Source organism: Polypterus senegalus, chromosome 8 (genome assembly GCF_016835505.1).
Source record: "Polypterus senegalus isolate Bchr_013 chromosome 8, ASM1683550v1, whole genome shotgun sequence".
In the NCBI taxonomy this organism is placed as follows: domain Eukaryota; kingdom Metazoa; phylum Chordata; class Cladistia; order Polypteriformes; family Polypteridae; genus Polypterus; species Polypterus senegalus.
Window position 1 is genome coordinate 119,929,357 of NC_053161.1, and position 16,896 is coordinate 119,946,252.

Below are 16,896 nucleotides of genomic sequence, written 5' to 3' on the forward strand. Positions count from 1 at the left end.
TCCTGATTTCTTATTCTTTTGCATGTTTGTCACACAAAATGTTTCTGATCATCAAACACATTTAACCATTAGTCAAATATAACACAAGTAAACACAAAATGCAGTTTTTAAATGATGGTTTTTATTATTTAGGGAGAAAAAAAATCCAAACCTACATGGCCCTGTGTGAAAAAGTAATTGCCCCCTGAACCTAATAACTGGTTGGGCCACCCTTAGCAGCAATAACTGCAATCAAGCGTTTGCGATAACTTGCAATGAGTCTTTTACAGCGCTCTGGAGGAATTTTGGCCCACTCATCTTTGCAGAATTGTTGTAATTCAGCTTTATTTGAGGGTTTCTAGCATGAACCGCCTTTTTAAGGTCATGCCATAGCATCTCAATTGGATTCAGGTCAGGACTTTGACTAGGCCACTCCAAAGTCTTCTTTGTTTTTCTTCAACCATTCAGAGGTGGATTTGCTGGTGTGTTTTGGGTCATTGTCCTGTTGCAGCACCCAAGATCGCTTCAGCTTGAGTTGACGAACAGATGGCCGGACATTCTCCTTCAGGATTTTTGGTAGACAGTAGAATTCATGGTTCCATCTATCACAGCAAGCCTTCCAGGTCCTGAAGCAGCAAAACAACCCCAGACCATCACACTACCACCACCATATTTTACTGTTGGTATGATGTTCTTTTCTGAAATGCTGTGTTCCTTTTACGCCAGATGTAACTTGACATTTGCCTTCCAAAAAGTTCAACTTTTGTCTCATCAGTCCACAAGGTATTTTCCCAAAAGTCTTGGCAATCATTGAGATGTTTCTTAGCAAAATTCAGACGAGCCCTAATGTTCTTTTTGCTTAACAGTAGTTTGCGTCTTGGAAATCTGCCATGCAGGCCGTTTTTGCCCAGTCTCTTTCTTATGGTGGAGTCGTGAACACTGACCTTAATTGAGGCAAGTGAGGCCTGCAGTTCTTTAGACGTTGTCCTGGGGTCTTTGTGACCTCTCGGATGAGTTGTCTCTGCGCTCTTGGGGTAATTTTGGTCGGCCGGCCACTCCTGGGAAGGTTCACCACTGTTCCATGTTTTTGCCATTTGTGGATAATGCCTCTCACTGTGGTTCGCTGGAGTCCCAAAGCTTTAGAAATGGCTTTATAACCTTTACCAGACTGATAGATCTCAATTACTTCTGTTCTCATTTGTTCCTGAATTTCTTTGGATCTTGGCATGATGTCTAGCTTTTGGGGTGCTTTTGGTCTACTTCTCTGTGTCAGGCAGCTCCTATTGAAGTGATTTCTTGATTGAAACAGGTGTGGCAGTAATCAGGCCTGGGGGTGACTACGGAAATTGAACTCAGGTGTGATACACCACAGTTAGGTGATTTTTTAACAAGGGGGCAATTACTTTTTCACACAGGCCCATGTAGGTTTGGATTTTTTTTCTCCCTAAATAATAAAAACCATCATTTAAAAACTGCATTTTGTGTTTACTTGTGTTATATTTGACTGATGGTTAAATGTGTTTGATGATCAGAAACATTTTGTGTGACAAACATGCAAAAGAATAAGAAATCAGGAAGGGGGCAAATAGTTTTTCACACCACTGTATGTCTTTGAAATGAACTAGAGGGTTGAAGAACATTAAATCTAGTTGGAAAAAAAGGGCAAATTTAGTCTCACGTCTCATCCAAGGTTCCTCCTTTGGCTGGGGTTCAAATTCATATTTTATGTCTCTTTTGTTAATTTTTGATGCTTTGATTTATGTTGTTTATGTGCATTTCTGTTTTGTAACTTGTTTACACTGATGTAATTAGTGTTTTAGGCAATTCATTTGCTTCTTCTGCTCCACAGAGCTTCATTGTAACTGGTGAGCATTTTGAGAGTAAGTTTTTTATTCTATAAAGATTTCATGCTTGCCCTTATTACTAGTTGGAGTTTGACAGTGATATCCCCCGTACTGGGAATTTTTGGAAGTGTTTGTGAAACTTATTGGTATTTATATGCTGTGGGACACCTACTTTATGACACATAGAAACTTTAAAAATAAAAATATTTGTTATACATAAAAATAACAATAAAATGACCTCCAAGGAGCACAAAAGACACAGGACGCAAAGCCTTCAAAAGACATAACCCAAATAGCAATCACAGTCCCCATACAATACAAAATTCAAGATGCAAAGTCATTGAGCATAGACCTTGAGCATGGGAACATGTATTATTATTATTATTATTATTATTATTATAAACAGTTCAATAGATCACAAAAATCAGGAGTATCACAAAAGCACAGAATAACACTAGAGAACCTCACCACACCACAAATGAATTCAATGAACCACAAGGGACTGTGGGTTTTCCTCTGGCTTTATATGACTCGGGGGAGTATCTTGTGTTGATGGGCACTTGGCCTGAGCTCTTCGGGGACCACCTACAATTAAATAAAATAACAAGTTACATAAGAACTAAATGTCCAATATTTTTACATAAAAAATGAATCAAGCAACAAATGAAACAATGAAACAAATGAGCAACTAGGACATTAAAACAGCATTTGAACCGTGGCTGAAATATACCAGTCTTCTGGCATTTTGCAGTTTTATTTGTAAGCTTATATATATCATTGTTTGCATTTAATTAAAAAATCAAAAATGCAATATCTCAACATCCATTGATTAATGACTTGCATTATTATAACTACTTATGGCTATCTCAGTTTATTTAATTTAAAGGCAAAATTTAAGCTGCCATGTTGAGCTTCACCTTGTAAACATTTTTAAGCATAAATGAAATATTGAATTATTAAACAATAATTTGAAATGTATTTTGTGTTTTTTTGAGACAGCTAGAGCGGTACTTTACTCCTGTTATAAAAATATAGAATTTTTTTAATACTGAAAAAGCAGGGCTGAATAATTCTTGTAAGATGATATTAACAGACATGTTCATTTGTACATCAAGTTTTTGCAAAGAGACACAAGAGACAAATTTTACTCTTCTCCTAAAGCAGGTCAGAAAAGGTCAGACTTGAAATGAGATGAAATAATGAAGAGAAATGTGGAAAATGTGGTTTCTTGCCAATAAAAAACAGAACAAAATAGGCAACCATTGTTTTGTTTGCCTGAAAATAAAATAAAATTGTGGCTATACAAACACAAATTGAGTCAAAATCTATTCCAACAGCATTATGCACAAGGTAAGAACCAGTGCAGGTCTAGACTCCAGTCTATCAAAGAACACACTAATTTACACTTCACCAAAAGCAAATTAATAGCGGGCACAAAATGTACAAAAGGTTAAAATGTGCAAAATTTATACAATGACAACATTGTAGTCCAGGACTATTGAGCAGTCACGCAGAAGCTAATCACTACAAAGCCATGTTGTCCTTATATTCCCATAGAAGGACACTATGTATGATTTTCAATTATCGTAATAATTTAAAAATTTTGTGTATGCTGCAGATTTCCTTGCCACTGCTCTGATTCATACTCCTATCAAGTCTACAAGGGCCAAGAATTAGAAATGTATTATTAACATTAGTTTTTCAGTTTTAGATTCATGATTATGGTGGCGCAGTGCTGCTTAGTTCATATTGCAACCAGTCTCTGTCTGCGGCACTTGAATGCTCTTCTCTTGTCAGCAGGGGTTTTCTCTGGATACTGTAATTGGATTTATTATTATAAATTAGCAGAGTGTGAATAGTGTGGGCATGTGCACTTCTGCCCCCTGATGGAATGGCAACTTAACTTAGCTTCTGCTTTGTGTCCGGTACTGTAATGATAGAATCAGGCTGTTTTTGACCTTGGGAAATGAATGAATGTATGAATGAATGATCTGGAGCATAAGATAACATGCTCATATCGAATTAATCCAGTTCATGATAAGAGAATAGCTAAAACCTAACCTGTCAACACTTGGCACAAGGCAAAACAAGCCCTGCATGGACAGCTTGCCAGTCTATCACTGACTGGCTACTATAACACAATTACATGCCATAATTGATAAAAATGTTCACTTGTGCTAATAAGAAAAGTAAAAGTTAACGTTTATTTCAACAACATTAAAAACATCAGTTCTGAAGGACATATTGGCGCTCACTGTAAACCGCAAATGTATATTTTTTTTCAAAATATCAAACCAGATTTGAAGCATTTGTAGCATTCCACATTGTTCCTTTTAAACTCAATGAACAAAATGATCAGGAACGTGTACACCTACTTATCCATGCAATTAGCTAATCAGCCACTCAAGTGGCAGCCAAACAATGCATAAAAATCTTGCAAATACAGGTTAGTTGCTTAAGCAACAAATACCAGAATGGGGAAAGAAAATGTGATCTAAGTGATTTTGACTGTGGTATGATTGTTGGTGCCAGACAGGCTGTTTTGAGTTTTTCTGTCTCTGCTGCTTTTCTAAGATTTTCACTTACAACAGTCTCTACAGTTTGCTCAGAATGTTACAATAAAAAAAAATCCAGTGAGCATCAGCTCTGTGGACAGTAACACCTTGTTGATGAAGGAGTTCAGAGGAAAATGACCAGAATGATCTGAGCTGACAGAAAGGCTATGTAACTCAAATAACCATTCGACAACTGGGGTGAGCAAAAAAGCATCTCAGAATGCGCAACACATTAAGCCCTGATTGCAGATGGGTTACAACAACAGCAGGCCACATTGAGTTCCACTCCTGTCAGCCAAGAAGAGAAACCTGAGGCAGCAGGTCAACAAAACTTGACCATTTAAGATTGGAAAAAGGCAAACTTGTCTATTGAATCTCAGTTTCTGCCAAAGTATGGTATGGTCAGAATTTGGTGCCTACAGCATGAATCCATGCAACTAACCTGCCTTGTGTCAACACTCCAGGCTGGTGATGGTTGTATAATGGTGTGCAAAAATATATTTTTGGAATATGTTAGGCTTATTAATACCAACTAATCATCGCTTGAATGCCACAGCCTATTTGAGTTTTTTTGTTGACCATATACATCCATTTATGGCCACAATTTACCCATTTTTAAATGGCTACTTCCAACATGATAATGCACCATTTCATCAACCAAAAGTCATTTCAAACTGGATTCATGAGCACGACAATGATATCAGTGTTTCTTTTATAGCCTTCTCAGTCACCAATAGAATGGGAGAAATGCAGCATGAATATGCAGCTGAGAAATCTGCTGAGATGCAATCATGTCAGTATGTATCAGTTTCTCAAAGGAAAGTTACCAAAACCTTGCAGAATCTGCTGTAGTATATTGTTCCAAATAATTTGCAAAGTGTTTGTATATGACTTGTGTATTCATATTTTGTCCTAAACCATTTGTAACAAGGATAGTTACAGACTTCATCTCCTTCTTCTTTTGGCTGCTCCCATTAGGGGTTGCCACAATGGATCATCTTCTTTCATATCTTTCTGTCCTCTGCATCTTGTTCTGTTACACCCATCACCTGCATGTCCTCTCTCACCACATTCATAAACCTTCTCTTAGGCCTTCCTCTTTTTCTCTTTCCGTGCAGCTCTATCCCCAGCATCCTTCTTCCAATATACTCAGCATCTCTCCTCTGCACATGTCCAAACCAATGCAATCTCGCCTCTCTCACTTTGCCTCCCACCACCACTTTGCCAACTTGAGCGGACCCTCTAATGTTCTCATTTCTAATCCTATCCATCCTTGTAACATCCAATGCATATCTTAGCATCTTTAACTCTGCTACCTCCAGCTCTGTCTCCTGCTTTCTGGTCAGTGCCAATGTCTCCAACCCATATAACATAACTGGTCTCACTACTGTCCTGTAGACCTTTCCTTTCACTCTTGCTGATACCCGTCTGTCACAAATCCCTCCTGACACTCTTCTCCACACATTCCACCCTGCCTGTACTCTCTTTTTCACCTCTCTTCCACAATCCCCATTACTCTGTACTGTTGATCCCAAGTATTTAAACTCATCCACCTTTGCCAACTCTACTCCTTCCATCCTCACCATTCCACTGACCTCCCTCTCATTTACACACATGTATTCTGTCTTGTTCCTACTGACCTTCATTCCTCTCCTCTCTAGAGCATATCTCCACCTCTCCAGGGTCTCCTCAACCTGCTCCCTACTATTGCTACAGATCACAATGTCATCAGCAAACATCATAGTCCACGGGGGCTCCTGTCTAATCTCGACTGTCAACCTGTCCATCACCATTGCAAATAAGAAATAGCTCAGAGTTGATCCCTGATGTAATCCCACCTCCACGTTGAATGCATCCGTCACTCCTACCGCAGACCTCGCCACTGTCACACTTCCCTTGTACATATCCTGTACAACTCTTACATACTTCCCTGCCACTCCCGACTTCCTCATACAATACCACAACTCTCCTCGAGGCACCCTGTCATATGCTTTCTCCAGGTCCACAAAGACGCAATACAACTCCTTCTGGCTTTCTCTAAACTTCTCCATCAACATCCTCAGAGCAAACCTGCTGCACATCTTTCCCAGCTTGGTCCCTAAGTCTAGTCAATCGGTACAGGTCCTTTTCTCCCTCCTTAGTGTCCAACCTCTCATATAAATCATCATACACCTTTCCTTTAACCTTCGCCACCTCTGTCTTCACCTTTTCCCTTTCTCCTTGTAGTCTTGACTACTTTCTGCATCTCTCTGACTATCCCATTTCTTCTTTGCCATCCTCTTCCTCTGTATACTCTCCTGTACTTCCCCATTCCACCACCAGGTTTCCTTTTCCTCTTTCCTTTGTCCAGATGTCACACAAAGCACCCTTCTTGCTGTCACCCTTACTACATCTGCTGTAGTTTCCCAACTGTCAAACCTGCCATTTTAGTTCAAAGTGAATCACACTGTAAAAGGAGGACTACTTAAAAATTGCGTATATGTTGAAAAGCATTTAAAATAGTATTTTGTATTGTGCTTTCCTAATCCATTTGTGGGTTGCAGATCCTAAAGTATATCCCGGTAGGGACCAATGCCAGAAGGGTCACCTGGCGAAAAACTCTTTGATGACAAGTGCAGGATGTTCAACTTCTAAACAAACAGTGACCACAAGGATGGAACAAGTGTTTGGTTTGTGCTCACAATGTAATAGAAAAAAAATTATATTAAAATATATAGACTGAAAGGATGTGTTTAAGCAGGACAGGGAACATGCAGTGTTATCTGGTCTCATTTACACTTGAATTGTATTAAGGCATGGACACCAAAGAGATTAAAATCAAGAACTGCTTTTTGTTTTTAATTTCTTCATGGATGATAATGGTAATTTTATGAGAATTAAATCAAAGAGTACCCAGCCTTAATTTGCCCCCTGCAGTTTTCCAAGGTAGATTGTTCCTTGCGGGAGGCTGGAAGTCTCCTGGGGTGATGCCTTCTTGTTCTAACCAAGTGAATTGTGATCCATATTAACACATCTCTCTTATATAGTCATTAACACCGGCTATAAGGTAAATGACCTGTGACAATCAAGCCTTTTTCCATACCATTTCTTCTATAATAATCTCTACAGATAATTTCCAAAGCATTATTGAAGTGTGAAATTGAATGTATACTGTTTGAAAATGCCTTATTAATGAAGCGGTACTTATCATTTCTACTTCTGCTATAGTAGTACCTTTCTGCATATATCATCATATGTTTCTTGTACTGTCTTTACTTTGTGCCAAGACCATTGTTACTACTAGTAAACATTAGTTACTTGCATTATATTCAAGGAATTGAATATGTACTACATATGAAGAAAAAGGGAAGAAGGTGCAGTATATCCAGGAGTAAGAAAACACCATGAGCTTTTTGCTCCCACACATTATTTAAGTACTGCATGGAAGTTATTAAATAATTTTTTCCCTGGGTGCTATAGTAGTGTAATCGGTTGTGCTCCTCTCTCAAGGCCTTATAAGCTTCTGTTAGATGCAATTCACTGCAACCTGCATGTTCTACCCATATGCACTTGAGATTCCTCCTTCAACATTATTGTTTCCTCCAACGTCCCAAAGAAGTTGGCGGTGAGTCAGAGTCAGTGTGTAGTTGAATGTGTTTGATACTAAAATATAAGCATTTCGACAATAGGTGGAGGATGATATTTAGGAAGGGAGAATGACATTTATTCTGATGTAATCAGTTTAATAAAGCAAAGGCCTACACTTTACAGTATATTAAATATGAATCTGGAGGTTGTGCAAGGCAGCTTTCTTTAGTATTGATAACAGTCACCTAGAACAACTGGCAATAAAGAGTTCTTAAGCAGATTAGTGCTGCACACAACCTCTGATGATTCTGTGGCATTCCCATGTACAATGTACTGCAGAACCTCTAACTTGCTTTTGTACAATATTTTAAATCTGCTCTTTTAAGTCAGTTACTGACAGCATTAACAAAACCTTATTAGATCCTTTGCAGTTGTATGTGTTATCCTGCAAAACTGCGAAAAATGAACTCTCTAGGTTTTAACTAAGATTAGTATAAAATGGGATGAATCTGTTAACATTTTACAGTATAGCTTACTCTAAATATGTTCAACTGTAACATAGAAAGGGATGAAGAAGTGCAGACTTTTTTCAAAACATGGCAGGATCTAATCAGTAATATTTTGAAATGATTTTATAAAGCACAGAGAATTTGTTGATTTAGGTATTTTTAAAAGCCTTAAATTTTACACCGTTTGGCTTGCTCTCTCTCTCAAGGGTGGGGATCGATCTGTTCTTAGCATAATTCTTTTTTTTTGTAAAAACTTGATTGCTATGTATTGATTGTAATAAAATTAATAAATAAAAAAAAAAAAAGAAAGGGATGAAGAATGGTCTAAAGGACAATTCTAACAGTAATTGTTGTGACATTTATAGAGAGTGTAGCAGCCATTCAACCTGACACAGACAGACACAAGAGGCACACTGACAAAACTCATGCTTTTTATTTTCAGTTCTTGCCTTTTAAACTCTCCACACATTGCACCAATCATATACAACAACTCAGTCCTTTTACTTTCCTTTGACTTTCTGTCTTGTCTCCTGCTGCCTCCACTCCTCTCTCACAAGCTCTGTCCTCTACCTCCCGACTCTGGCTCCCCGATTAGAGTGAGGCAGCTACTTTTATAATGCACCCGGATGTGCCCCAATTGCTCCCTGATGACCTTTTTGCAGCACTTCCTGGTGTGGGGGATGTGCTGCATACCATGGCTTCTGAACCATCCGGGCATCCCCTGGTGGTGGCCATGGGTCCCCACAATGTTGAGCTTCCCAGCGCTGTGGTTCCCATGCAATCCTGGAGGGCTGCCCCCTTGTGTCCTGGGGTTGAAATTGCTCCTCTCCCGGTCCCCTGCTTCTCCAGGCCTCCCAGTGGGGCAAGGTCCCCAGCCGTCTATCACCATGTCTAATTAATATATTGTGTAAAAGGTAGTTCAAAATATAATCTTCACTTTGTCAGCTTTATTGACTAATTGAAAGCCTTTATTGTCATTGTAAAATAATTACAACGAAATTACGAGCGCCTCTCCAACTGCATACAAAAGCAAAAACACCACTACTTTTCATACTACAACATACAGTATAATACAAGCAAGAAAAAAAAGTAACATTACAGTATATGTAAAAACACAGGTAAAAAGAAATGAGATAAAAATAACAATGGAACCAGTAGTAATACAGTAAAATAATACCAATCCCCTGGGGAGTAGATGCATAAGAACAGAAGCAGTATATATGAGTCTATTTCACAGCACTGACTAAAAACATGCCTTATTTAAACTGCCTTCATTTGCTTATTTTTGTTCAATATATGTATAGCCATTGGAAAAAAACTGTTTCTGAATCTATCAATTCGTACTTTTAAATATCTATAATGCCGAACAGAGGGCAACAGTTCAAACAGGTGGTGACCAGGGTGTGAAGGATCCTTAATGATGTTTGTGGCTCTGGTGAGGTAGCAGGAACAGGTAATGTTTCCCAGGGATGGCAGACAACAACTTGTGATTTTTATGCTGTATTTATTACTCTCTGGTGTGGCTTCTTGTCTGTTGCTGTACATCTGGTGTACCATATTGTGATACAGTATGCCATTAATTTATCTGAAAACTCCATAGGCAGTCAGTATATGATTGCAATGGCATTGCCCCTTTGCTCTGCTGTGGCACACCAGGTTCTACCAAGACTGAGAGAATGGGACTGTACATTCTTATAAGGATTCCATTTATCATCATTTAATAATATGATAAGATGTTTGTAACTTTCTTGTAGAATGCTGGTTCCATCATTAAAATCCCATAAACATTGATGACAATGACTGGGTGTTTCACAATAACAGGGAATTTAGACAAGTAAAGTTAGTAGTGTTGTATCATTTTAGCCATTATGTATGCAATGAGATGTCAAGCAAAATGACACCTTTTATTGGCTAACTGAACAGATTACAATATGCAATCTTCGAGACAACTCACGCTCCTTCTTCACACAGTTTGTAATACATTAACAGTGTCATTTTGCTTGACTTCTCATCACAAGTAAAGTTAAAAAGCCATTGATTAAATTAAGGAAATGTATGATTCAGTTTCCACTAGGCAAACAAAGTGTCAAAAAATAGCACTCAAAAAACAGATGAATTTGGAAAAATGACAAATGATGTCTTGGTCTGCTGGAAGTCTTGGCTGGGAGTTTTGGGGTTTTACTGCATTAGTATTTTGTTTTTCATTTTTTTCTGTTTTTGCTGATTAAGTTTCTTTTCTGTTAATTGTTTTGCAATAATTAATTGTTTTCTTTTAGCTCTTTTTGTTAGCTTTATTTATTATGTTGGTCATTGTATTATAATGTTAAATAGTGAAAGGGGGAGGACTCCTAATTAGTTGGCTATTAGGTGCTTTAACACTAGAATAACCAAAGCCTACAAAAAAACACGTAATCCCGGCCCACCTTAAATCTGTTTGCACCTCTCCATCAGCGTGTTTTGTGTTGTAAATGTGTCGATAAGCACAAGCCGCAAGCAGCCTGCTATTCCATCCCCCCACGAAGGGCAGAAAGTTCTCTCAGCTCAAGTCTGTTTACCTGGGTGTGAGGTGCCTGGAGTTGTATAGGGTAAATAATAGATCGTTATTTGGAATACATGTATTTCATGTGTGTTCAGTGTCTACAACAATCTATGTAAACACATCATTAAAACAGAAACGTTTTTCATGTTTTAGTAATAATTGACAAAATGTGGACATGAAGTATATAATGTGTGAAGCCTGAAGTCCAAATATCAAATAAACACTTTCACAAGGTACAAGCATAACAAAACAAGTGCAGTTTTACCCTATACAACTCCCGACAACTCAACACAGGTAAACAGACTTGTGCTGAGAGAACTTTCTGCCCTTTCTGCATTGGTGTGGGCATAGTATAGCAGGCTGCTTGCTGCTTTTGCTGATCGACACATTTACAAAACAAAAAACGCTGATGGAGCGGTGCGAATAGATTTAAGGTGGGCCAGGATTACGTGTTTTTCCGTAGGCTTTGGTAATTCTAGTGGGTGATATACAGTATAAGGTTAGCTTAGTCAGCCCTGTGTTCTTGTATTGAGTGTTTGTCTCCTGGTTTCATCGTATGAGCTTCACCAACTCATGCCACTCATAATATATTGGCAATATAGTCAAGTGAAGTAAGTTACCTGAAAGCTCTGTGTAGAGTGTCTATATTCTGCTTGTTGGTTCCTTCTGTCATCCAATGATATCATCTGGATATATTAGACTGTAATTTGTCCTGTTTCAAATTACATGGGCCTTGCTGCCCAGCATACGGTTTTGCCAGAATAGATTGCAGAAGTAGAATAAGCAGGCTTAAAAGGATCAATATTATTAAGAGTATAATGTTTAAAAAACTCTGAAGTTTTTCTGTCCAGGTAAATAAAAGCATAAACTGATATATGCATTGCTGTTGAGTGCGGATATATTTCTTTAAAAGAACGTAAAGGAGATCATTCATGAGAAGTTACTTCAAGGGATGCCTTAAATAAACTCACTCTGTGCATTGGTCCATTATGTTTTCCTGCATAAATTATGATGACACCAGCTGCACCGGTAAAGGTTTACAGGCTCCTGATTACAACAACCATTTCAGATGTAAGTCTGTGAAAATAATCAAACATTAAATTAGTATTTTAATGAAGGAAACCGTTCAGCCATTAAGATCTAAAATGGATTAAAGTCAATGTGCATGGTGTGTCACTATGAAAAGTGAGAACTACTGGCCTGTTACACTTTGCATAGTTAATGCATATTAAAAGCTGTGTTGAGGTAAACTAACTAAATATGTTGCAGATTAACAATTTCCAAATAAAACTCAAAAGGTGAAATCAATAACTTCAATAACTTCAATGGCAAAAAAGTAGTGCATCTATACTAATAAAAGGCAAAGCCCTCACTCACTCACTCACTGACTCATCACTAATTCTCCAACTTCCCGTGTAGGTAGAAGGCTGAAATTTGGCAGGCTTATTCCTTACAGCTTACTTACAAAAGTTGGGCAGGTTTCATTTCGAAATTCTACGCATAAGGGTCATAACTGGAAGCTATTTTTCCCCATATAATGTAATGGAGTCTTGAGTTGGAGATGGCCGTGGGGGGCGGAGTTTCGTGTGACATCATCACGCCTCCTACGTAAGTACGTAGAGAACAAGGAAGAACTCCAAACAGCGATGAGCACAAAACGCCATTTCACAATTGAGAAGGCAGAAAAACATTATGAAGCAAATGATGCATACAAGCATATTCATAAGTACAGCTACTGCGGAAACAAAGCACGGCGTGAACCGTAGGTTTATATTAAATTAAGTTCATAGACAGGCTGCCACTAGCGTTTGTAATTTAGTGCCTGCCCATATAAGGCCGTCCATCAGCGGCAATCCAATACAAACACTGCCGGTAAATGTTCACGTGTGAAGGACTGTGCTTATGCAGAGGAAGATGAGATGGTCAGGGTGGTGTTTGGCACAAACTCATTGAAACTGCGAGAGAAACTTTTAAGTGCGGGTCTTAGCTGACATTACGAGATGGCACCAGTACAGCTGGGAACCTTCGATGCAAGAACACCAAGCGGCTCACGTGAACTGGCGCAATGCGCAGACAAAAAGCAACAGTTCCAAAGAGTGCTGAACAAAACCGAATTACACAATTGAGAAGGCAGCAAAAAATATGAAGCGTCTTATACATACAATCATATTCATAAGTGCAGCTACTGCGGAAACAAAGCACACGGTGGAAAAAGTGAATGTCCTGCTAAAGGAAGACAGTGTAAAAAAACGTGCATGCAGTTTGTCACATCTCAGATAAAGAGGAAGGCGAGCTGTTTATTGATGCAGTAAGGAACTAATCGATGAATGAAACCTCTTATCTTTACAGCGATTGACAAACACGGAATGTAACTTGAACACATCCTACAAATACGAGCCTGATTGAAAGAAATAATGATAATCAAATCCTTGATGACAGCAACATTTAATAACACTCACAAAACAATTACTGTATATTGACAATCATGTTACGTTATTTTTAAAATGTTCCCTTTTCTTTTCATAACTTCTACTTCTCCACTGCGGTACACGGGTATATATATATAAATGTATATATATACCCCGATCTACAATACATACTTTAGCATAGACAAGCCACATGCTGTGGCGCAATTGTAGAGTCTTCGCCTCTAACGCCGACATTCGAGGTTGATTCGAGAGGGTGTACTGACTATGTACGCGCTACCGATTCATTTTACCTTCGCATCTCCTTGGTTTGGGACGTATGAAAAATATTAGGTTAGCAGAATCATGTTACGTTATTTTTAAAATTTTCCCTTTCTTAGCACAAGCACAGCTGAGAAGCTTCGATGCATGTACTCCATAACGCGTTAAAAATAACGCATTTAATCACACTTTCAATTCCAAGCAAGCGGGAACTTTTGTCAATGCATGATTTCCTGGTACATCCATTACACTGATGCACACATCACAGCTACAAAAATGTTAGAGTCGGAATAAAGCGCGTTCCTACGACTGATCATTTCGACTACCCGAGCGAAGCCTTGATAAAAGCATGGTTTTGTGCACACTGAAAAGCAAGCAAAATTAGATGCATTACAGAAAGCGGACTTTGTGGCTCTTACTGGGGATCATTGGACTTCCGTGACCGTTAGTAATTCTAAATACATCTAATTACAAAATGTTCAATGATCACACTGTTTTAGCCTAATGTACAAAATAATTTTGGCTAATGTTACTCAGAGTTTAAAGAGTAAGCTGGTCAAATTACCTTTTATGTTTCTGACTTATTTTTTAAGAAGAAAACTGCACTTTATGTTGAAATTTTGGTTATTATTATTTAAAGACAATACTATTCTGAAAATGTACTTAAAGTACTTAAACTACCACTTTATTTTTAAGTCTGCCCAATTTTAACCAGGGATGATATTTTTGTTTCTGTTTTGAATTCAAATGCAGTTTAAAAGCTTTTTTCAGAAATTAAAACAGCTTCAGTTTACAATATTCATGTCCATGTCTATTATTTGATTCTGTAAGCCCACTAAAACCGTTTTAAATAAAAAAAAAACATTTGCAATTTGGGGCAAATTTACGTGTGCGATTACATACGATTAATCAAGATTAATTCTTACACAGCCTCTAATTAATTGGATTAATTTTTTTAATCGAGTCCCACCCCTAATATATATATGTAGATATGTATATATGTATGTGTGTATATGTATATATATATATAACTGTATATATGTATGTGTATAGATGTGTGTATATATATATATATATATATATATATATATATATATATATATATATATATATATGCCAGCAACACTCATGACAATGACAAAACAATTACATTGTCAATCATGTTACGTTATTATTAAAATGTTTCCTTTTCTTTTTACTTCTCGCTGCCAATCGGGTATTTTGCTATATATATATATATATATATATATATATATATAATTATAAATAGATAGATATGACAACAACACTCATATCAATGACAAAACAATTACATTAACAATCATCTTACGTTATTTTTAAAATGTTTGCTTTTCTTTTTCATAACTTCTTTAACACACTACTTCTCCGCTGCGAAGCGCGGGTATTCTGCTAGTATTAAATAAACAGAAATAGAAGCACAACATGACACAGTTAGATTTGCTTGAAAATTAAATGAATATTTAGTAACAGAGACATGAAATACCATATAAAGCACTAGAACCATTGCTCTCTTGGGAATGTCTCACTTTTAATTTTTCCTTTTAGTAGCAAAGTACTCAAGATTCAACAGTTACCTCTAAATGCATTTCAGCATGACAGAGATGTAACAGGCAATCGCTTTCAGACATTCAATGACCTATAATTGTTTTTCTTTATACATTTAGTATGAATGTAAAAATATACCTTTCTTATTCTTTATGGATGATAGTTTTGTGCAAATCTATATTTTCACTGGACAATATATATATAAATTATATTTTAAATATAATATGTCCTCCCGGATTTACAGCATTTCATTATAAATGTCTTTATCACATATGCATAAGCAGAACGGCACCTTAAAAAATATAATTATGTATAAAGGAGATTGTTTCAGAGACTAATCTTTGCTTTCTGTTTTTTTGAATTAATCTTGCAAATCAGTATTTATTCCTCAGGTCACGCTGCTACGCTTTCACAGACAGATGACTTCTTGGTGAACCAGTCAGTGCCTGGTCAAATGATATCAGTGTTCTGGAAGGAGGCCAGAAAAATGTTGATGAAAACAGGCGTTAGCATAGCTCATCATTTCTTATTCAATTATCATATCCAAAAGGTCACTGAATCAACATTTGAAGGTCCCCAAAGTACTGCTAACTGCTACATTACTTGGTAATGTTCTCCATGTTTGTAAACAGCTCCCTGTCTATAAAGATTTTTTCTTATATTTATGTAAAATTTATTTTTAACCAACTTCCAACAATACCTCTGAGTTTTTGTTGAAGAATCGTTTAAAAGTAAGATCTGGCATCTACCCTTCCAATTCCTTCATAATTCTGAGCACTTTTATGATGTAACCTCCCAAGCTTTGTTTGCTTAAACTGAAAATACTCTTCTTTTAACTTGCATGAAATCTACTGTAGAAGCTCTTCTCCTCACTTTCAGGACCTGGCTAGAGCTTCACCCTTAGTTCTTCCATTTGTTTCTATTTAGTCACTGGCCCTGTCTGTCTGTAACTGGTTCTATGCACTGGTAATTAATCTCCATTCACTTGATGGGATATAATGGAAATTAATATGGGAGGCTAACTAGAGGTGTTCATTGTTTATCTTGCCCTATTGAAAGTCTCTATTAAACTGTTCCCAAGCTTCATATTTCTGCCATTTAGTGGTTTGGCTTATTAACTGGTTGCTTGTTTTTGAATATTGCTTACTTTATTCTTCTCTGTTTTGATAACTCTGTTTTATATTTCAGCCATATGTCTTCTGTTTTGATTGCTAACCATTTCTGACTCACCTTTATAGATTATGGACTTTAATAAAACAACACATCCTGCTCTTTACCAACTTGCAGTGGTTTCTTTCCCGCCTGTTCCTCCCATTCGTCAGTCTATAAATGGCACATGCTGTCTGTCAACACTGACAGGGCCTTTCCTTGCTCTCCATTCTCAGGACACATCATTATAATCTGAGAGATCATAACTGAAGGGTTGCACTGCAAAAGCAACTGCATCTTTCTTGTAATATGAAAATAAAAAAAACTGAGCACGTTAAGTCTGTTGTGGCCTCACAAGTGCATTACAAGCCTAAAATAAAATCTCTCTTCAATTCAGCATGGGCACCATATGACACAACAACCTGTTTACTGACTTAAATGCTAAAATACACTAAGTATTTAAGAGACAAGTCTACCAGGACTCCCAGGTCTTTCTCATAA